Below are 18,567 nucleotides of genomic sequence, written 5' to 3' on the forward strand. Positions count from 1 at the left end.
GCGGACACTATCCGATGGGGGGACAGTTTTTTGGCAGAACACCGGCTGCTGCTGCCCCCTGCCTTGCCTGGTGGAGGGATACAATAATGCTCCGCTCAGCTCCCACCTCCCTTCCTCAGGTGCCGAGACTTGTGAGCAGCTCAGCAGCTGACAGGGAGCTGCAGGAGGATGGCGCGGCTGCACTGGACACAGCGAGTGAAGAATAGAGGATAGAATCCTCACTGTGTATTATGATCATCAGCATGGGAATCACACAGGCGGGGGGCGCTCTGTCACATGTTCCATGGCTGCTGGGGGTGCTGCCGACTTTGCTGATCTATGGCTGTACTGAGTGTTACACAATGTAATACAGAACAGACATAACAAAGTCAGCAGCACCCCCAGCAGCCATGGAACATGTGACAGAGCGCCCCCTGCCTGTGTGATTCCCATGCTGATGATCATAATACACAGTGAGGCTCTACTTTACACTTGCATTGGGGGCAGTAAACATGTGCAGCTGAACTGTGTTTTTACCCCCCACCACACCCCTTTAACCCCTTCCCCACCCAGTGATGTACTGGTACGTCTCTAGACTGGAAGAGTAATATCTGGGTCATCGCTGCAGCAATGATGATGATATTTTTTAGCCCCAGTGATTTTGCACAAAGTATAAGTAATCTGAGCGGCTAAGAAGTCCCTGGATTACTTTTATAGTAGGCAGAAGGGGCCCCTCCCCCCACCTAATACCACCTTTACCAATCTCTCCCAGTCCCATCGATCGGGGAGCCCAGTAAGGGTGCGACCAGCAGCATTGGGTTCCCGGGACAGCGAGAGGAACGGATGTTGTTCCCCCCAATGTGTGACGTCAGAAACCAGAAGCGGTGAGGATTTTATCATTTCTGGTGTCTCTTGTGTGACCAAAACCATCACCGGCCGGAAGAATCACCGGATCAATGCGGTGTCTCCGGAGGAGAGACATGAGGTGTAAGAGACCCCCGACCGCTCCATAAAGAGGACCAGTCATGGCCGGTGTTCTTCATCCCTTCTGAGAGCAAGAAAAGAGATTTAAAATAATGTAGAGATGCCGTGTAAAAACAAAGTGATAAAATAAATAATACAATTCAATAAAGTTTTAGAGCCCCCGTCCTCTCACGGTCCTGCTTAGTTGTGAACGTTCATGTTGGTCCCGCATGTATATGAAAACCTGCATTTTGTTTTGAGGTGGGGCCAGGCGCAGGGTCCCATCAGGTACACTGTATGGGGCCCCATCCTTTGTAACAGCGGCCCTGGTAGTGTCAGTAGACGTAGTAATAGAATAAGTAGTAGTAGCAGAAGTATCAGTAGAAGTAGTATTATTAGTATGAGTGGTAGTAGTATTTGTAGGATTAGTAGTAGGAGTAGCTGTATGAGTAGTAGTATATGTAGTAGTAGTATGAGTAGTAGTAGAATGATTAGTAGAATGACTAATAGTAGAATGAGTAGTAGTAGTATTATGAGTAGAAGTAGTAGGAGTAGCATTATTAGTATTAGTAGTAGTATGAGTGGTAGTAAAATAAGCAATAGTAGTATGAGTAGTATAGGTAGTATTAGTAATATGAGCAGGGGTAGTAGTATAAGTAGTAGTAGTAGCTGTATGAGTAGTAGTAATATGAGTAGTGGTAGTAGAATGATTAGTAGTATGACTAATAGAATGAGCAGTAGTAGTATTAAGAGTAGCATTATTAGTAGTAGTATGAGTGGTAGTAAAATAAGCAATAGTAGTATGAGTAGCATTGGTGGTATGAGTAGTATAGGTAGTATTAGTAGTAATATGAGCAGAGGTAGTAGTATAAGTAGTAGCTGTATGAGTAGTAGTAGTATAGGTAGTATTAGTATGAATAGTAGTAATATGAACAGGGGTAGTAGTAGCAGCTGTATGAGTAGTAATAGTAGTAGCTGTATGAGTAGTAGTAGTAGTATGGGTAGTATTAGTAGGAATATGAACAGGGGTAGTAGTAGCAGCTGTATGAGTAGTAATAATAGTAGAAGTATGAATAGTAGTAGTAGTAATATGAGTAGTGGTAGTAGTAGAATGATTAGTAGTATGACTTATAGTAGAATGAGTAGAAGTAGCATTATTAGTATTAGTATGAGTGGTAGTAAAATAAGCAATAGTAGTATGAGTAGTATAGGTAGTATTAGTAGTAATATGTGCAGGGGTAGTAGTATAAGTAGTAGTAGTAGCTGAATAGGTAGTATTAGTAAGAATAGTAGTAATATGAGCAGCTGTAGTAGTAGCAGCAGCTGTATGAGTAGCAATAGTAGTAGAAGTATGAGTAGTAGTAGTAGTAATAATATGAGCAGGGGTAGTAGTAGTATAGGTAGTATAAGTAGTAGTAGTACTAGGAGTAGCTGTATGAGTAGTAGTAGCTGTATGAGTAGTAGTAGTATGAGTAGTAGTAGTACTAGGAGTAGCTGTATGAGTAGTAGCATAGGTAGTATTAGTAATATGAGCAGGGGTAGTAGTAGTAGCTGTATGAATAGTAGTAGGCGTAATATGAGTCATGCCAAATACTGCCCCTGACCTCCAATGAGACCCCCCACATCACAAGAGGGAGAAGTCACTAATAATGAGAGGAAATCAGCAGATCGATCGATTCACATTTTATGGGAACTTTACCAGGAAGTGAAGCCCAGGCCTAGAAATCCGTTATTTGTAGACACAACACTTCCCATTTTATTTAGAATCCACCCGAATCATTCCCTTCCAGGTGATCGACGAGGATCTCCAACACCGATCACTTTCCACATAGGGAATACGATCAGCCAGATATTCCCAATACATTCCTCATATACCCGGCAAGAGAACTGAGATTCACCGCTTGCCGACCAGCCGCCGCAGTTTTACCGATCGACTTGTGATCAATGTTTCCTAAATTGTCCCAAATTTCCACATCCGAGATCAGCTCTGCATTGTTGGCGTTCTATTCCTTTATTTCTGTTCTATATTATTCTGTTTTATTCTATTTGTTTCTATTCTATCCTTTTATATTGAATTCAAATTTGAATTTATTCCATTTGAAATTTACATTTTATAAGATGGTTATATATTTTTTATTTCATTCTATTTTTTATTCTGTTATTTATTTTCTATGTTATTCTGTTACTGTATCTATTACTGTATTTCTTTTTCTATTCTAATGTTTCTATTCTATCCTTTTTTATTGTATTCAAATTTGAATTTATTCTAATTTAATTTTATAAGATGGTTATTTTTTATTTCATTCTTTTTTTTTAACCACTTCACACCCACGCTATTCCTGAAAGACAGCTACAGTGCGGACGCCAATTGCCGGAAGGGGAAGGTCTTGGGGTTCCCGAGGTTTCATACTCGTTGTTCTTGTCTAGGGGTTCCCAGGGTTTCGTGCTCGTTGTTCTTGTCTAGGGGTTCCCGGGGTTTCGCACTCGTTCTTGTCTAGGGGTTCAAGGGGTTTCGTACTTGTTCTTGTCTAGGGGTTCCCGAGGTTTCGCACTTGTTCTTGTCTAGGGGTTCCTGGGGTTTCGCACTTGTTGTCCTTGTCTAGGGGTTCCCGGGGTTTCGCACTCGTTCTTGTCTAGGGGTTCCTGGGGTTTTGTACTCGTTGTTCTTGTCTAGGGGTTCCTGGGGTTTCGCACTCGTTGTCCTTGTCTAGGGGTTCCCGGGGTTTCGCACTCGTTGTCTTTGTCTAGGGGTTCCCGGGGTTTCGCACTCGTTGTCCTTGTCTAGGGGTTCCCGGGTTTCATACTCGTCCTTGTCTAGGGGTTCCCGGGGTTTCGCACTCGTTGTCTTTGTCTAGGGGTTCCTGGGGTTTCGCACTCGTTGTCCTTGTCTAGGGGTTCCCGGGGTTTCGCACTCGTTGTCTTTGTCTAGGGGTTCCCGGGGTTTCGCACTCGTTGTCCTTGTCTAGGGGTTCCAGGGGTTTCGCACTCGTTGTCCTTGTCTAGGGGTTCCCGGGTTTCATACTCGTTGTCCTTGTCTAGGGGTTCCCGGGGTTTCGTACTCGTTGTCCTTGTCTAGGGGTTCCCGGGGTTTCGCACTCGTTCTTGTCTAGGGGTTCCCGAGGTTTAGCACTTGTTCTTGTCTAGGGGTTCCCGGGGTTTCGTACTCGTTGTCCTTGTCTAGGGGTTCCCGGGGTTTTGCACTCATTGTCCTTGTCTAGGGGTTCCCGGGGTTTCGCACTTGTTGTCTTTGTCTAGGGGTTCCCGGGGTTTTGTACTCGTTGTCCTTGTCTAGGGGTTCCCGGGGTTTTGCACTCATTGTCCTTGTCTAGGGGTTCCTGGGGTTTCGCACTTGTTGTCCTTGTCTAGGGGTTCCCGGGGTTTCGCACTCGTTCTTGTCTAGGGGTTCCTGGGGTTTTGTACTCGTTGTTCTTGTCTAGGGGTTCCTGGAGTTTCGCACTCGTTGTCCTTGTCTAGGGGTTCCCGGGGTTTCGCACTCGTTGTCTTTGTCTAGGGGTTCCCGGGGTTTCGCACTCGTTGTCCTTGTCTAGGGGTTCCCGGGTTTCATACTCGTTGTCCTTGTCTAGGGGTTCCCGGGGTTTCGCACTCGTTGTCTTTGTCTAGGGGTTCCTGGGGTTTCGCACTCGTTGTCCTTGTCTAGGGGTTCCCGGGGTTTCGCACTCGTTGTCTTTGTCTAGGGGTTCCCGGGGTTTCGCACTCGTTGTCCTTGTCTAGGGGTTCCAGGGGTTTCGCACTCGTTGTCCTTGTCTAGGGGTTCCCGGGTTTCATACTCGTTGTCCTTGTCTAGGGGTTCCTGGGGTTTCGTACTCGTTGTCCTTGTCTAGGGGTTCCCGGGGTTTCGCACTCGTTCTTGTCTAGGGGTTCCCGAGGTTTAGCACTTGTTCTTGTCTAGGGGTTCCCGGGGTTTCGTACTCGTTGTCCTTGTCTAGGGGTTCCCGGGGTTTTGCACTCATTGTCCTTGTCTAGGGGTTCCCGGGGTTTCGCACTTGTTGTCTTTGTCTAGGGGTTCCCGGGGTTTCGTACTCGTTGTCCTTGTCTAGGGGTTCCCGGGGTTTTGCACTCATTGTCCTTGTCTAGGGGTTCCCGGGGTTTCGCACTTGTTGTCTTTGTCTAGGGGTTCCTGGGGTTTCGTACTCGTTGTTCTTGTCTAGGGGTTCCCGGGGTTTCATACTTGTTGTCCTTGTCTAGAGGTTCCTGGGGTTTTGCACTTGTTGTCCTTGTCTAGGGGTTCCCGGGGTTTCGCACTCGTTCTTGTCTAGGGGTTCCCGGGGTTTTGTACTCGTTGTTCTTGTCTAGGGGTTCCCGGGTTTCGTACTCGTTGTCCTTGTCTAGGGGTTCCCGGGGTTTCGCACTCGTTGTCCTTGTCTAGGGGTTCCCGGGGTTTTGCACTCGTTGTCTTTGTCTAGGGGTTCCCGGGGTTTCGTACTCGTTGTTTTTGTCTAGGGGTTCCTGGGGTTTCGCACTCGTTGTCCTTGTCTAGAGGTTCCTGGGGTTTCGCACTTGTTGTCCTTGTCTAGGGGTTCCCGGGGTTTCGTACTCGTTGTTTTTGTCTAGGGGTTCCTGGGGTTTCGCACTCGTTGTCCTTGTCTAGAGGTTCCTGGGGTTTCGCACTTGTTGTCCTTGTCTAGGGGTTCCCGGGGTTTCGCACTCGTTGTCCTTGTCTAGAGGTTCCTGGGGTTTCGCACTCGTTGTCCTTGTCTAGAGGTTCCTGGGGTTTCGCACTTGTTGTCCTTGTCTAGGGGTTCCCGGAGTTTCGCACTCGTTGTCCTTGTCTAGAGGTTCCTGGGGTTTCGCACTCGTTGTCCTTGTCTAGAGGTTCCTGGGGTTTCGCACTTGTTGTCCTTGTCTAGGGGTTCCCGGAGTTTCGCACTCGTTGTCCTTGTCTAGAGGTTCCTGGGGTTTCGCACTCGTTGTCCTTGTCTAGAGGTTCCTGGGGTTTCCCACTTGTTGTCCTTGTCTAGGGGTTCCCGGGGTTTCGTACTCGTTGTCCTTGTCTAGGGGTTCCCGGGGTTTCGCACTCATTCTTGTCTAGGGGTTCCAGAGGTTTCGCACTTGTCCTTGTCTAGGGGTTCCCGGGGTTTCGCACTCGTTCTTGTCTAGGGGTTCCCGGGGTTTTGTACTCGTTGTTCTTGTCTAGGGGTTCCCGGGTTTCGTACTCGTTGTCCTTGTCTAGGGGTTCCTGGGGTTTCGCACTCGTTGTCCTTGTCTAGGGGTTCCCGGGGTTTCGCACTGGTCTTTGTCTAGGGGTTCCCGGGGTTTCGCACTCGTTGTCCTTGTCTAGGGGTTCCCGGGTTTCATACTCGTTGTCCTTGTCTAGGGGTTCCCGGGGTTTCGTACTCGTTGTCCTTGTCTAGGGGTTCCCGGGGTTTCGCACTCGTTCTTGTCTAGGGGTTCCCGAGGTTTAGCACTTGTTCTTGTCTAGGGGTTCCTGGGGTTTCGCACTCGTTGTCTTTATCTAGGGGTTCCTGGGGTTTCGTACTCGTTCTTGTCTAGGGGTTCCTGGGGTTTCATACTCGTTGTCCTTGTCTAGAGGTTCCTGGGGTTTTGCACTTGTTGTCCTTGTCTAGGGGTTCCCGGGGTTTCGCACTCGTTCTTGTCTAGGGGTTCCCGGGGTTTTGTACTTGTTGTTCTTGTCTAGAGGTTCCTGGGGTTTCCCACTCGTTGTCCTTGTCTAGGGGTTCCCGGGGTTTCGTACTCGTTGTCCTTGTCTAGGGGTTCCCGAGGTTTCGCACTTGTTGTCCTTGTCTAGAGGTTCCTGGGGTTTCGTACTCATTGTTCTTGTCTAGGGGTTCCTGGGGTTTCGTACTCGTTGTTCTTGTCTAGGGGTTCCCGGAGTTTCGCACTCGTTGTCCTTGTCTAGAGGTTCCTGGGGTTTCGCACTCGTTGTCCTTGTCTAGGGGTTCCCGGGGTTTCGCACTCGTTGTCCTTGTCTAGGGGTTCCCGGGGTTTTGCACTCGTTGTCTTTGTCTAGGGGTTCCCGGGGTTTCGTACTCGTTGTTCTTGTCTAGGGGTTCCTGGGGTTTCGTACTCGTTGTTCTTGTCTAGTGGTTCCCGGGGTTTCGCACTCGTTGTCCTTGTCTAGGGGTTCCCGGGGTTTCGCACTCGTTGTCCTTGTCTAGGGGTTCCCGGGGTTTCGCACTCGTTGTCCTTGTCTAGGGGTTCCCGGGGTTTCGTACTCATTGTTCTTGTCTAGGGGTTCCTGGGGTTTCGTACTCGTTGTTCTTGTCTAGGGGTTCCCGGAGTTTCGCACTCGTTGTCCTTGTCTAGAGGTTCCTGGGGTTTCGCACTCGTTGTCCTTGTCTAGAGGTTCCTGGGGTTTCGCACTCGTTGTCCTTGTCTAGGGGTTCCCGGGGTTTCCCACTCGTTGTCCTTGTCTAGGGGTTCCCGGGGTTTCGTACTCGTTGTCCTTGTCTAGGGGTTCCCGAGGTTTCGCACTTGTTCTTGTCTAGGGGTTCCCGGGGTTTCGCACTCGTTCTTGTCTAGGGGTTCCCGGGGTTTTGTACTCGTTGTTCTTGTCTAGGGGTTCCCGGGTTTCGTAATCGTTGTCCTTGTCTAGGGGTTCCCGGGGTTTCGCAGTCGTTGTCCTTGTCTAGGGGTTCCCGGGGTTTCGTACTCGTTGTCTTTGTCTAGGGGTTCCCGGGGCTTCGTACTCGTTGTCTTTATCTAGGGGTTCCTGGGGTTTCATACTCGTTGTTCTTGTCTAGGGGTTCCTGGGGTTTCATACTCGTTGTCCTTGTCTAGAGGTTCCTGGGGTTTTGCACTTGTTGTCCTTGTCTAGGGGTTCCCGGGGTTTCGCACTCGTTCTTGTCTAGGGGTTCCCGGGGTTTTGTACTTGTTGTTCTTGTCTAGGGGTTCCCGGGTTTCGTACTCGTTGTCCTTGTCTAGGGGTTCCCGGGGTTTCACACTCGTTGTCCTTGTCTAGGGGTTCCCGGGGTTTTGCACTCGTTGTCTTTGTCTAGGGGTTCCCAGGGTTTCGTACTCGTTGTTCTTGTCTAGGGGTTCCTGGGGTTTCGTACTCGTTGTTCTTGTCTAGTGGTTCCCGGGGTTTCGCACTCGTTGTCCTTGTCTAGGGGTTCCCGGGGTTTCGCACTCGTTGTCCTTGTCTAGGGGTTCCCGGGGTTTCGTACTCATTGTTCTTGTCTAGGGGTTCCTGGGGTTTCGTAATCGTTGTTCTTGTCTAGGGGTTCCCGGAGTTTCACACTCGTTGTCCTTGTCTAGAGGTTCCTGGGGTTTCGCACTCGTTGTCCTTGTCTAGAGGTTCCTGGGGTTTCGCACTTGTTGTGCTTGTCTAGGGGTTCCCGGAGTTTCGCACTCGTTGTCCTTGTCTAGAGGTTCCTGGGGTTTCGCACTCATTGTCCTTGTCTAGAGGTTCCTGGGGTTTCCCACTCGTTGTCCTTGTCTAGGGGTTCCCGGGGTTTCGTACTCGTTGTCCTTGTCTAGGGGTTCCCGAGGTTTCGCACTTGTTGTCCTTGTCTAGAGGTTCCTGGGGTTTCGTACTCATTGTTCTTGTCTAGGGGTTCCTGGGGTTTCGTACTCCTTGTTCTTGTCTAGGGGTTCCCGGAGTTTCGCACTCGTTGTTCTTGTCTAGAGGTTCCTGGGGTTTCGCACTCGTTGTCCTTGTCTAGGGGTTCCCGGGGTTTCGCACTCGTTGTCCTTGTCTAGGGGTTCCCGGGGTTTTGCACTCGTTGTCTTTGTCTAGGGGTTCCCGGGGTTTCGTACTCGTTGTTCTTGTCTAGGGGTTCCTGGGGTTTCGTACTCGTTGTTCTTGTCTAGTGGTTCCCGGGGTTTCGCACTCGTTGTGCTTGTCTAGGGGTTCCCGGGGTTTCGCACTCGTTGTCCTTGTCTAGGGGTTCCCGGGGTTTCGCACTCGTTGTCTTTGTCTAGGGGTTCCTGGGGTTTCGCACTCGTTGTCCTTGTCTAGGGGTTCCCGGGGTTTCGCACTCGTTGTCTTTGTCTAGGGGTTCCCGGGGTTTCGCACTCGTTGTCCTTGTCTAGGGGTTCCAGGGGTTTCGCACTCGTTGTCCTTGTCTAGGGTTTCCCGGGTTTCATACTCGTTGTCCTTGTCTAGGGGTTCCTGGGGTTTCGTACTCGTTGTCCTTGTCTAGGGGTTCCCGGGGTTTCGCACTCGTTCTTGTCTAGGGGTTCCCGAGGTTTAGCACTTGTTCTTGTCTAGGGGTTCCCGGGGTTTCGTACTCGTTGTCCTTGTCTAGGGGTTCCCGGGGTTTTGCACTCATTGTCCTTGTCTAGGGGTTCCCGGGGTTTCGCACTTGTTGTCTTTGTCTAGGGGTTCCCGGGGTTTCGTACTCGTTGTCCTTGTCTAGGGGTTCCCGGGGTTTTGCACTCATTGTCCTTGTCTAGGGGTTCCCGGGGTTTCGCACTTGTTGTCTTTGTCTAGGGGTTCCTGGGGTTTCGTACTCGTTGTTCTTGTCTAGGGGTTCCCGGGGTTTCATACTTGTTGTCCTTGTCTAGAGGTTCCTGGGGTTTTGCACTTGTTGTCCTTGTCTAGGGGTTCCCGGGGTTTCGCACTCGTTCTTGTCTAGGGGTTCCCGGGGTTTTGTACTCGTTGTTCTTGTCTAGGGGTTCCCGGGTTTCGTACTCGTTGTCCTTGTCTAGGGGTTCCCGGGGTTTCGCACTCGTTGTCCTTGTCTAGGGGTTCCCGGGGTTTTGCACTCGTTGTCTTTGTCTAGGGGTTCCCGGGGTTTCGTACTCGTTGTTTTTGTCTAGGGGTTCCCGGGGTTTCGCACTCGTTGTCCTTGTCTAGAGGTTCCTGGGGTTTCGCACTTGTTGTCCTTGTCTAGGGGTTCCCGGGGTTTCGTACTCGTTGTTTTTGTCTAGGGGTTCCTGGGGTTTCGCACTCGTTGTCCTTGTCTAGAGGTTCCTGGGGTTTCGCACTTGTTGTCCTTGTCTAGGGGTTCCCGGGGTTTCGCACTCGTTGTCCTTGTCTAGAGGTTCCTGGGGTTTCGCACTCGTTGTCCTTGTCTAGAGGTTCCTGGGGTTTCGCACTTGTTGTCCTTGTCTAGGGGTTCCCGGAGTTTCGCACTCGTTGTCCTTGTCTAGAGGTTCCTGGGGTTTCGCACTCGTTGTCCTTGTCTAGAGGTTCCTGGGGTTTCGCACTTGTTGTCCTTGTCTAGGGGTTCCCGGAGTTTCGCACTCGTTGTCCTTGTCTAGAGGTTCCTGGGGTTTCGCACTCGTTGTCCTTGTCTAGAGGTTCCTGGGGTTTCCCACTTGTTGTCCTTGTCTAGGGGTTCCCGGGGTTTCGTACTCGTTGTCCTTGTCTAGGGGTTCCCGGGGTTTCGCACTCATTCTTGTCTAGGGGTTCCAGAGGTTTCGCACTTGTCCTTGTCTAGGGGTTCCCGGGGTTTCGCACTCGTTCTTGTCTAGGGGTTCCCGGGGTTTTGTACTCGTTGTTCTTGTCTAGGGGTTCCCGGGTTTCGTACTCGTTGTCCTTGACTAGGGGTTCCTGGGGTTTCGCACTCGTTGTCCTTGTCTAGGGGTTCCCGGGGTTTCGCACTGGTCTTTGTCTAGGGGTTCCCGGGGTTTCGCACTCGTTGTCCTTGTCTAGGGGTTCCCGGGTTTCATACTCGTTGTCCTTGTCTAGGGGTTCCCGGGGTTTCGTACTCGTTGTCCTTGTCTAGGGGTTCCCGGGGTTTCGCACTCGTTCTTGTCTAGGGGTTCCCGAGGTTTAGCACTTGTTCTTGTCTAGGGGTTCCTGGGGTTTCGCACTCGTTGTCTTTATCTAGGGGTTCCTGGGGTTTCGTACTCGTTCTTGTCTAGGGGTTCCTGGGGTTTCATACTCGTTGTCCTTGTCTAGAGGTTCCTGGGGTTTTGCACTTGTTGTCCTTGTCTAGGGGTTCCCGGGGTTTCGCACTCGTTCTTGTCTAGGGGTTCCCGGGGTTTTGTACTTGTTGTTCTTGTCTAGAGGTTCCTGGGGTTTCCCACTCGTTGTCCTTGTCTAGGGGTTCCCGGGGTTTCGTACTCGTTGTCCTTGTCTAGGGGTTCCCGAGGTTTCGCACTTGTTGTCCTTGTCTAGAGGTTCCTGGGGTTTCGTACTCATTGTTCTTGTCTAGGGGTTCCTGGGGTTTCGTACTCGTTGTTCTTGTCTAGGGGTTCCCGGAGTTTCGCACTCGTTGTCCTTGTCTAGAGGTTCCTGGGGTTTCGCACTCGTTGTCCTTGTCTAGGGGTTCCCGGGGTTTCGCACTCGTTGTCCTTGTCTAGGGGTTCCCGGGGTTTTGCACTCGTTGTCTTTGTCTAGGGGTTCCCGGGGTTTCGTACTCGTTGTTCTTGTCTAGGGGTTCCTGGGGTTTCGTACTCGTTGTTCTTGTCTAGTGGTTCCCGGGGTTTCGCACTCGTTGTCCTTGTCTAGGGGTTCCCGGGGTTTCGCACTCGTTGTCCTTGTCTAGGGGTTCCCGGGGTTTCGCACTCGTTGTCCTTGTCTAGGGGTTCCCGGGGTTTCGTACTCATTGTTCTTGTCTAGGGGTTCCTGGGGTTTCGTACTCGTTGTTCTTGTCTAGGGGTTCCCGGAGTTTCGCACTCGTTGTCCTTGTCTAGAGGTTCCTGGGGTTTCGCACTCGTTGTCCTTGTCTAGAGGTTCCTGGGGTTTCGCACTCGTTGTCCTTGTCTAGGGGTTCCCGGGGTTTCCCACTCGTTGTCCTTGTCTAGGGGTTCCCGGGGTTTCGTACTCGTTGTCCTTGTCTAGGGGTTCCCGAGGTTTCGCACTTGTTCTTGTCTAGGGGTTCCCGGGGTTTTGTACTCGTTGTTCTTGTCTAGGGGTTCCCGGGTTTCGTAATCGTTGTCCTTGTCTAGGGGTTCCCGGGGTTTCGCAGTCGTTGTCCTTGTCTAGGGGTTCCCGGGGTTTCGTACTCGTTGTCTTTGTCTAGGGGTTCCCGGGGCTTCGTACTCGTTGTCTTTATCTAGGGGTTCCTGGGGTTTCATACTCGTTGTTCTTGTCTAGGGGTTCCTGGGGTTTCATACTCGTTGTCCTTGTCTAGAGGTTCCTGGGGTTTTGCACTTGTTGTCCTTGTCTAGGGGTTCCCGGGGTTTCGCACTCGTTCTTGTCTAGGGGTTCCCGGGGTTTTGTACTTGTTGTTCTTGTCTAGGGGTTCCCGGGTTTCGTACTCGTTGTCCTTGTCTAGGGGTTCCCGGGGTTTCACACTCGTTGTCCTTGTCTAGGGGTTCCCGGGGTTTTGCACTCGTTGTCTTTGTCTAGGGGTTCCCAGGGTTTCGTACTCGTTGTTCTTGTCTAGGGGTTCCTGGGGTTTCGTACTCGTTGTTCTTGTCTAGTGGTTCCCGGGGTTTCGCACTCGTTGTCCTTGTCTAGGGGTTCCCGGGGTTTCGCACTCGTTGTCCTTGTCTAGGGGTTCCCGGGGTTTCGTACTCATTGTTCTTGTCTAGGGGTTCCTGGGGTTTCGTAATCGTTGTTCTTGTCTAGGGGTTCCCGGAGTTTCACACTCGTTGTCCTTGTCTAGAGGTTCCTGGGGTTTCGCACTCGTTGTCCTTGTCTAGAGGTTCCTGGGGTTTCGCACTTGTTGTGCTTGTCTAGGGGTTCCCGGAGTTTCGCACTCGTTGTCCTTGTCTAGAGGTTCCTGGGGTTTCGCACTCATTGTCCTTGTCTAGAGGTTCCTGGGGTTTCCCACTCGTTGTCCTTGTCTAGGGGTTCCCGGGGTTTCGTACTCGTTGTCCTTGTCTAGGGGTTCCCGAGGTTTCGCACTTGTTGTCCTTGTCTAGAGGTTCCTGGGGTTTCGTACTCATTGTTCTTGTCTAGGGGTTCCTGGGGTTTCGTACTCCTTGTTCTTGTCTAGGGGTTCCCGGAGTTTCGCACTCGTTGTCCTTGTCTAGAGGTTCCTGGGGTTTCGCACTCGTTGTCCTTGTCTAGGGGTTCCCGGGGTTTCGCACTCGTTGTCCTTGTCTAGGGGTTCCCGGGGTTTTGCACTCGTTGTCTTTGTCTAGGGGTTCCCGGGGTTTCGTACTCGTTGTTCTTGTCTAGGGGTTCCTGGGGTTTCGTACTCGTTGTTCTTGTCTAGTGGTTCCCGGGGTTTCGCACTCGTTGTGCTTGTCTAGGGGTTCCCGGGGTTTCGCACTCGTTGTCCTTGTCTAGGGGTTCCCGGGGTTTCGTACTCATTGTTCTTGTCTAGGGGTTCCTGGGGTTTCGTACTCGTTGTTCTTGTCTAGGGGTTCCCGGAGTTTCGCACTCGTTGTCCTTGTCTAGAGGTTCCTGGGGTTTCGCACTCGTTGTCCTTGTCTAGAGGTTCCTGGGGTTTCGCACTCGTTGTCCTTGTCTAGGGGTTCCCGAGGTTTCGCACTTGTTCTTGTCTAGGGGTTCCCGGGGTTTTGTACTCGTTGTTCTTGTCTAGGGGTTCCCGGGTTTCGTAATCGTTGTCCTTGTCTAGGGGTTCCCGGGGTTTCGCAGTCGTTGTCCTTGTCTAGGGGTTCCCGGGGTTTCGTACTCGTTGTCTTTGTCTAGGGGTTCCCGGGGCTTCGTACTCGTTGTTCTTGTCTAGGGGTTCCTGGGGTTTCGCACTCGTTTTCCTTGTCTAGAGGTTCCTGGGGTTACGCACTTGTTGTCCTTGTCTAGGGGTTCCCGGGGTTTCACACTCGTTGTGCTTGTCTAGGGGTTCCCGGGGTTTCGCACTCGTTGTCCTTGTCTAGGGGTTCCCGGGGTTTCGTACTCGTTGTTCTTGTCTAGGGGTTCCTGGGGTTTTCGTACTCGTTGTTCTTGTCTAGGGGTTCCTGGAGTTTCGCACTCGTTGTCCTTGTCTAGAGGTTCCTGGGGTTTCGCACTCGTTATCCTTGTCTAGATGTTCCTGGGGTTTCGCACTTGTTGTCCTTGTCTAGGGGTTCCCAGAGTTTCGCACTCGTTGTCCTTGTCTAGAGGTTCCCGGGGTTTCGTACTCGTTGTTCTTGTCTAGGGGTTCCCGGGGTTTCGTACTCGTTGTTCTTGTCTAGGGGTTCCCGGGTTTCGCACTCGTTGTCCTTGTCTAGAGGTTCCTGGGGTTTCCCACTTGTTGTCCTTGTCTAGGGGTTCCCGGGGTTTCGCACTCGTTGTCCTTGTCTAGGGGTTCCTGGGGTTTCGCACTTGTTGTCCTTGTCTAGGGGTTCCCGGGGTTTTGCACTCGTTGTCCTTGTCTAGGGGTTCCCAGGTTTCGTACTCATTGTCCTTGTCTAGGGGTTCCCAGGTTTCATACTCGTTGTTCTTGTCTAGGGGTTCCTGGGGTTGGTGGCCCAGTAATTGTAGAGACAACACTTGACTTCCTTATTAGGACTTTTATTTTGCATAAACCAGTTGAACAAACTCCGTCTCAGTCGGGTACGGAGGGTATGAGGGTGAAGTTTAGCTTGGAACTGCTGACTTCAATGAAAGTCTCTCTCTGTACATAATCCGGGGAACAGCCGCTCACAGCTGGATTAATTATCTGTTGGATAAATCCTGGAGCTTGTATCTAGCAGCCAACCAGGGCTGGCGCTTGCAATAGGCGGGTCAGGCGGCTGCCTAGGGTGCCAGGTTAGGGGGGGCGGCAAAATCCGGATCCCCAGCCACTCGCTGTGGATTCGGATTATTAAAATATCTCCAGGATTGCCATTTTTTAAACACATGCTGCCTCCTGGTGCCAACCGCCAGGCTAGAGGGCGATTGCGCCTGTGAAGAGATCCCGGACCGTTCTGTCCCCAGCCTGCAGTGCCGTCCTAGCAGCGGCAGTGAGAAGATGAGAGGAGACAGCCAGCCGGTCCGGAAGTGCAGCATGATCGGTGGAACTGGCTGGGGTGGATGAGATGGCATGTAACTCTGGGCTTGCCGATATCCGCTCCCCCTCCTCCTGGTTGATCGGGGATCTGTTGTGGAAGAACAGGCAGGCAGCAGCGCCGCTCTCCTGGAGTAAAACCATCACCATCACTGGCTCAGGTATAGTGGCAGCATGCTTAGTGTTGCAGTCTGCAATCACATGAAATAAAAAATGTACTCTGTCAAGTTTATAGTGCATGTGCCAGCGTGCGTGTGTGCGTGTGTGTGTGTGTGTGGTGGGGGGTAGGAACAGACGTGCAGGGGGGTACTTGGGGGAAAAGAGGTGTGTGGGGTGCATAGGGGGAACAGAGGTGTGTGTGGGGGGGTACAGAGGGGGAACAGATGTGTGTGGGGGGACAGACATGCGGGGGGTACATAGGGGGAACAGGTGTGTGAGTGGAGGGGAGAGGAAGAGTCGTGCAGGGAGGTACAGAGGCGGAACAGATGTGCAGAGGGTAAAGAGAGGTAACAGGTGTGGGGGAGGGATGCAGGGGGGTACAGAGGGGTAAGAGGTGTGTGTGCATGGGGGAGGGGGGGAAACAGACATGCAGGGGGGTACAGAGGGGTAACAGATTGTCTGTGTGTGTGGGGGGGGCAGACATGCAGGGGGGTACAGACGTGCAGCAGGCTACAGAGGGATAACAGGTGTATGTGTGTGGGGAGTGGGCAGACATGCAGGGGGTACAGAGGGGTAACATGTGTGTCTGTGTGGGGGGGAAAAACATGCAGGGGGTACAGAGGGGTAACCGGTGTGTGTGTGGGGGCAAACTTGCAGGGGGTACAGAGGGGAAACAGGTGTGTGTGTGTGGGGGGGGACAAACATGCAGGGGGGTACAGAGGGGTAACAGGTATGTGTATGTGTGGGGGGGACAGACGTGCAGGGGGGTACAGGGGGGTATATTGTGTGTGTGTGAAAGAAACTGATATGTGTGTGAGGGGGTTTGAGGGGAACAGAGATGCAGAGGAGGGGTGCAGAGGGGAACAGAGAAGCAGAGGAGGAGTGCAGAGGGGAACAGAGATGCAGAGGAGGGGTGCAGAGGGGAACAAAGGTGCAGAGGAGGGGTGCAGAGGGGAACAGAGATGCAGAGGAGGGGTGCAGAGGGGAACAGAGATGCAGAGGAGGGGTGCAGAGGGGAACAAAGGTGCAGAGGAAGGGTGCAGAGGGGAACAGAGGTGTAGAGCAGGGGTGCAGAGGGGAACAAAGGTGCAGATGAGGGGTGCAGAGGGGAACAAAGGTGCAGATGAGGGGTGCAGAGGGGAACAAAGGTGCAGATGAGGGGTGCAGAGGGGAACAAAGGCGCAGATGAGGGATGCAGAGGGGAACATAGATGAAGAGGAGGCGTGCAGAGGGGCAGAGGAGGGGTGCAGAGGGGAACAGAGATGCAGAGGAGGGGTGCAGATGGGAACAAAGGTGTAGAGGTGAACAGACGTGCAGAGGAGGGGTGCAGAGGGGAACAGAGATGCAGAGGAGGGGTGCAGAGGGGAACAGAGATGCAGAGGAGTGGTGCAGAGGGGAACAGAGATGCAGATGAGGATGCAGAGGGGAACAGAGATGCAGATGAGGGGTGCAGAGGGGAACAGAGATGCAGAGGAGGGGTGCAGAGGGGAACAGAGATGCAGAGGAGGGGTGCAGAGGGGAACAGAGGTGCAGAGGAGGGGTGCGCAGGGGAACAGAGATGCAGAGGAGGGGTGCAGAGGGGAACCAAGGTGCAGAGGAGGGGTGCAGAGAGGAACAAAGGTGCATATGAGGGGTGCAGAGGGGAACAGAGGTGCGGAGGAGGAGTGCAGAGGGGAACAGAGATGCAGAGGAGGGGTGCAGAGGGGAACAGAGATGCAGAGTAGGGATGCAGAGGAGGGGTGCAGAGGGGAACAGAGATTCAGAGGAGGGGTGCAGAGGGGAACAGAGGTGCAGAGGAGGGGTGCACAGGGTAACAGAGATGCAGAGGGGAACAAAAGGTGCAGAGGGGAACAGAGGTGCAGAGGGGAACAGAGGTGCAGAGGGGAACAGAGATGCAGGGGAGGGGTGCAGAGGGGAACAGAGATGCAGAGGAGGGGTGCAGAGGAGGGGTGCAGAGGGGAACAGAGATGCAGAGGAGAGGTGCAGAGGGGAACAGAGATGCAGAGGAGAGGTGCAGAGGGGAACAGAGATGCAGAGGAGAGGTGCAGAGGGGAACAGAGATGCAAAGGAGAGGTGCAGAGGGGAACAGAGATGCAGAGGAGAGGTGCAGAGGGGAACAGAGATGCAGAGGGGAACAGAGGTGCAGAGGGGAACAGAGGTGCAGAGGGGAACAGAGGTGCAGAGGAGGGGTGCAGAGGGGAACAGAGATGCAGATGAGAGGTGCAGAGGAGGGGTGCAGAGGGGAACAGAGTTGCAGAGGAGGGGTGCAGAGGGGAACAGAGATGCAGATGAGGGGTGCAGAGGGGAACAGAGATGCAGAGGAGGGGTGCAGAGGGGAACAGAGATGCAGAGGAGGGGTGCAGAGGGGAACAGAGGTGCAGAGGAGGGGTGCGCAGGGGAACAGAGATGCAGAGGAGGGGTGCAGAGGGGAACCAAGGTGCAGAGGAGGGGTGCAGAGAGGAACAAAGGTGCATATGAGGGGTGCAGAGGGGAACAGAGGTGCGGAGGAGGAGTGCAGAGGGGAACAGAGATGCAGAGGAGGGGTGCAGAGGGGAACAGAGATGCAGAGTAGGGATGCAGAGGAGGGGTGCAGAGGGGAACAGAGATGCAGAGGAGGGGTGCAGAGGGGAACAGAGGTGCAGAGGAGGGGTGCAGAGGGGAACAGAGGTGCAGAGGGGAACAGAGATGCAGAGGAGAGGTGCAGAGGGGAACAGAGATGCAGAGGAGAGGTGCAGAGGGGAACAGAGGTGCAGAGGGGAACAGAGGTGCAGAGGGGAACAGAGGTGCAGAGAAGAACAGAGATGCAGAGGAGGGGTGCAGAGGGGAACAGAGATGCAGAGGAGAGGTGCAGAGGGAAACAGAGATGCAGAGGAGGGGTGCAGAGGGGAACAGAGGTGCGGGAGGGGTGCAGAGGGGAACAGAGATGCAGAGGAGGGGTGCAGAGGGGAACAGAGATGCAGAGGAGGGGTGCAGAGGGGAACAGAGATGCAGAGTAGGGATGCAGAGGAGGGGTGCAGAGGGGAACAGAGATGCAGAGGAGGGGTGCAGAGGGGAACAGAGGTGCGGAGGAGGGGTGCAGAGGGGAACAGAGGTGCGGAGGAGGGGTGCAGAGTGGAACAAAAGGTGCAGAGGGGAACAGAGGTGCAGAGGGGAACAGAGGTGCAGAGGAGGGGTGCACAGGGGAACAGAGATGCAGAGGAGGGGGGCAGAGGGGAACAAAAGGTGCAGAGGGGAACAGAGGTGCAGAGGGGAACAGAGGTGCAGAGGGGAACAGAGGTGCAGGGGAGGGGTGCAGAGGAGAACAGAGATGCAGAGGAGGGATGCAGAGGGGAACAGAGGTGCAGAGCGGAACAGAGATGCAGAGGAGGGGTGCAGAGGGGAACAGAGATGCAGAGGAGGGGTGCAGAGGGGAACAGAGATGCAGAGGAGGGGTGCAGAGGGGAACAGAGATGCAGAGGAGAGGTGCAGAGGGGAAAAGAGATGCAGAGGAGAGGTGCAGAGGGGAACAGAGATGCAAAGGAGAGGTGCAGAGGGGAACAGAGATGCAGAGGAGAGGTGCAGAGGGGAACAGAGGTGCAGAGGGGAACAGAGGTGCAGAGGGGAACAGAGGTGCAGAGGAGGGGTGCAGAGGGGAACAGATGCAGAGGGGGGGTGCAGAGGGGAACAGAGATGCAGAGGAGGGGTGCAGAGGGGAACAGAGATGCAGAGGGGA

This window comes from Lithobates pipiens, unplaced genomic scaffold (genome assembly GCF_037356315.1).
Source record: "Lithobates pipiens isolate NorthernLeopardFrog02 unplaced genomic scaffold, aLitPip1_a1.2 Scaffold_112, whole genome shotgun sequence".
In the NCBI taxonomy this organism is placed as follows: domain Eukaryota; kingdom Metazoa; phylum Chordata; class Amphibia; order Anura; family Ranidae; genus Lithobates; species Lithobates pipiens.